At 44.0% G+C, this 4397-nt stretch overlaps 1 non-coding gene across 1 annotated transcript; it reads right to left on the bottom strand.

The window, feature by feature from the left end:
- Positions 1 to 2320: 2320 nt before the first annotated feature.
- On the bottom strand, positions 2321 to 2393 carry TRNAQ-CUG (transfer RNA glutamine (anticodon CUG)). The gene has a single exon. It is a non-coding gene; the product is annotated as a tRNA-Gln (tRNA).
- Between the last annotated feature and the right edge of the window lie 2004 nt (positions 2394 to 4397).

Below are 4397 nucleotides of genomic sequence, written 5' to 3'. Positions count from 1 at the left end.
CTTCCTGGAGGAGGAGAAGGATAAAGAGGGGTCTGATAGAAGAGGCTGGATGGGGAGGAGTGTGAGTCTAGAGTAGAAAGGGAGCCTAGAATTTCTTTCTTTTTTTTTTTTTTAATATTTATTTATTTGGCTGCACCAGATCTTAGTTGGGACACATGGGAATCTAGTTCCCTAACCAGGGATCAAACCCAGGTCCCTGCATTGGGAGCTGGGAGTCTTAGCCACTGGACCACCAGGGAAAGTCCCAGGAGCCTGGAATTCCTAAAGCACAGATCAACCTTGACACCCCCCTGATGGAAACCCTCCTAGGGCTCCTCAGTGCCCTTGGGTGAAAGTCCACAGTCCAGAATTACCTGGCCTGCATTCATTCAGCACACCCTCTCTGAGCAGCTACCCTGAGCCCCGCCCTGCATCGGTAATGCTGGGATACAGTGGGGAGGAGACAGGCCCCGCCCTGCCTTCATGGGACTCAAACCGCTTCGGGGGACACCGGTGTGAAACAAACCATTTCCCAGCCTGACAGGTGTTAGTCTGATGGCTGCTATGGGAGGCCAGGTGGAGTGAACCCAGCCCCCAGGGGGTTCCCCACTTCGATTATTCCCGAGGGGCTATTTCACAGTTTTTGCAGAATAGTGCCTCTGTTGTTTGTATCTTAAAGATCTGTTCTGTTATAAACAAGGTTCTCCTGTATAGCACGGGAAAGTATGTGCAGTATCCTACGACAAAGCATAATGGAAATGAATGTGAAAAAGGACTTGAAAAAGAATGTCTAGGAGCGTCCCTGGGGGTGTGAAGAGTCCACCTGCCAATGCAGAAGACACAGGTTTCATCCCTGATCTGGGAGGGTCCTGCATACCTCGCGGCAGCTGGGCCCATGTGCTGGGCCCACGACTGTTGAGCCTGTGTTCCAAAGCCAGGGAACCACAATTACTGAAGCCCGCGCGCCCTGGAGCCCACGCACTGCAACTGGAGAGTAGCCCCTGCTCTCTATAACGAGAGAAAAGCCCTGGCAGCAACCACGACCCAACACAGCCAAAAAGTAAGAAATAAAATTATTTTTAAAAACTCTTACAAAAATAATGTCTATACACGTATCACTGAATCACTGTGCTGTACAGTAGAAATTAGTATTGCTAAACCAACTCTACTTCAGTAAAATAAATTGTTAAAAATTTGTCCTTTCAATCTAGTCTTTTTTCTTCCTTTGATGGGTTTCCCTGGGGCTACCTTAGGCTCACACCAAGCTACAAAATTCATGAAGTCCAGTTACTTTTTCCCCAACATGCATTAAAATAAATCACCTGGAAATCATCCCTAATGCTAGTTCGGGAACCCGGTGACCTGCACTCTGGAGATTAAGGGACACCTTCCTGAAGGGAGCCCATTGTAAGCTAAGACTTGCAAGATAAATGGAGTTAGACAAGGGTGGAGGGGAGCAACAGGTGCAAAGGCCCAGAGGTGGCAGAAACAGGGAAAGAAGGCTGGTCAGGCTGCTGGCATCTTGACAGCTCAGCTGTGTGAGGCTGAGGGACTGGGTGACCTTAGAGGTTTCGAGTTTGATCTCAAAGGTCATACACAGTCCCTGATGGGTTTGTTGTCATTGTCATTATTACTTGTAATTGCTATGCAATTCACATACCATAAAACTCACTTGTTTAAAGGGATCCATTCCAAGGTGTTTTTTTTATAAGAACTTTAAAAAAATTATTTATTTGTGTTTGGCTGCACCAGGTCTTCGTTGCTTCAAGGGCTTTTCTCTTGCAGCAAGCAGGGGTTACTCTCTAGTCGCAGCGCTCAGGCTTATCACTGCAGTAGCTTCTTTACTTTCAGAGCACCAACTCTAGGGCACTGGGCTTCAGCAGTCGAAGCACATGGGCTCCAGAGTGCAGGCTCAGTAGCTGTGGCACAAGGGTTTTGCTGCCCCAAGGCATGTGGGATCTTCCCCAACAAGGGATGGAACCGATGTCTCCTGCTTTGCAAGGCAGATTCTTAACCACTGGACCACCAGGGAAGCTGCTCCCTGGTTTATTGTATATTCATTCACAGGCTTGTGCTACCGTCACCACTATCTAGTTCCAGAACATTTCCATCATTCCAACAAGAAACCCTATATCATTAGCAGTCCCTTCCTATCCCCCACCCTCCTCACCAACCCTAGGCAACCACTAGTCTGTTTTCTGTCTCTACCAATTTGTCCATTCTGGACCTCTCGTATAAATGAAATCCTATCATATATGGCCTCTGTGTCTGGCTTCTTTCACTTTGCATAATGTTTTCTTTTTATTTTTTTAGCTCTGCCTCATGGCTTATGGGAACTTAGTTCCCTGACCAGGGATTGAACCTGGAACCTTGGCAATCAGAGTGCAGAGTCCTAACCACTGGACCACTAGGGAATTCCGAGCACAATGTTTTCAAAGTTCACCTATGCTGTAGCGTGAATCAGAATTTCATTATTTACTATGGCTGAATAATATTCCACTGTAGGGTCTCCCAAGGTAATAGAAATAAAAGCAAAAATAAACAAATGGGACCTAATCAAACTTACAAGCTTTTGTACAACAAAGGAAACCGTAAACAAAATAAAAAGACAACCTCTGGATTGGGTGGAGAAGGAAACTGCAACCTACTTCAGTATTCTTGCCTGGAAAATCCTATGGACAGAGGAGCCTGCTGAGCTATTATGGTCCAAGGGGTCAAAAAAGAGCTGGGCGTGACTTAGCAACTAAACAACAACACGGATTGGGAGAAAATATTCAGAAATGATGCAACTGAGAAGGGCTTAACTTCCAAAATATACGAACGGCTCATACAACTTGAAAACAAAAAAACAAACCTATCAAAAAATAGACAGAAGACCTACATAGCATTTCTCCAAAGAAGATACAGATGGCCAACAAGCACATGAAGAGATGTTCAACATCACTACACATTATCAGAGAAATGCAAATCAAGCCTACATGGAGGTATCACCTCACGCTGGTTAGAATGGCCATCATTAAAAGTCTACAAATAATAAATGCTGGAGAGGGTGTGGAGACAGAGAAATCCCCTCACATACACACTGTTGGTGGGAATATAAATTGGTGCAGCCACTATGGAGAACAGTATGGAGGTTCTTCAAAAAACTAAAAAAAAAAAAACAACCACAAAAACTAAAAATAGAGTTCCCTTATGATCCAGCAATCCCACTCCTGGGCCTATATCTGGAAAAAAACTCTAATTTGAAAAGATACATGTACCCTCATGTTCATAGCATCACTATTGACAAGCAACCTAAGTGTCCATCCAAAGATGAATAGATAAAGAAGACGTGGTACATATATACAATGAAACAGTGTGTGCACGCTCAGGCACTCACTTGTGTCCAACTCTGTAACCTCATGGACTATAGCTAGCCAGGCTTCTTTGTCCATGGGATTTCACAGGCAAGAATACTGGAGTGGGTTGCCATTTCCTTCTCCAGAGGATGTTCCTGATCCAGGAATTGAACTCATGTCTCCTGCCTCTCCTGCATTAGCAGGCGGAAACTTTACTACTGAGCCACCTGGGAAACCCACAGTGGAATAATACTTAGCTATAAAAAGAATTAAATAATGACATTTGCAGTAATATAGTTGGACCTAGAGATTATTATACTAAGTGGAGTAAGTCAGAGACAAATGTCATATGACATCACTTATATGTGGAGTGTAAAGTATATGATACAAAGGACCTTATTTACAAAACAGATACACAGACATAGAAAACAAACTCATCGTTCCCCAAAGGGAAAAGACAGGGAGGGATAAATTAGGAGTTTGGGATTAGCAGATACAATAATGCTAATTTTATACTATATATAAAATAGATAAACAACAAAGGCCTACTGTGTGGCCCAGAGAACTATATTAAATATCGTATAATAAACTATAATGGAAAGAATACATACATATATATATGTGCATGTGTGCTAAGTCACTTCAGTCATGTCCGATTCTTTGCAACCCTATGGACTGTAGCCTGCCAGGCTCCTCTGTCCATGTGATTCTCCCTGCAAGAGTACTCGAGTGGGTTGCCACGCCCTCCTCCAGGGGATCTTCCTGACCCAGGGGTCGAATCTGTGTCTCTTATGTCTCCTGCATTGGCAGGCAGGTTCTTTACCATTAGCACCACTTGGGAAGCCCATATATATATACACACACATATAACTAAATCCCTGCTGTATACCTGAAACTAACACAACATTGTAAATCAACTTTATTTCAATTAAAAAAAAAATTCCACTATTGGCATATACCACCTTTGGTTTAGGGCTTCCCTGGTAGCTCAGCTAGTAAAGAATCCACCTGTAATACAGGAGACCCGGCTTTGATTTCTGGGTCAGAAAGATCAGCTGGAGAAGGGATAGGCTACCCACT

Source organism: Bos taurus, chromosome 18, assembly GCF_002263795.3.
Source record: "Bos taurus isolate L1 Dominette 01449 registration number 42190680 breed Hereford chromosome 18, ARS-UCD2.0, whole genome shotgun sequence".
NCBI lineage: Eukaryota > Metazoa > Chordata > Mammalia > Artiodactyla > Bovidae > Bos > Bos taurus.
Note: the sequence above shows the minus strand (reverse complement) of the source record. Positions and strands in the feature narration are given on the sequence as shown.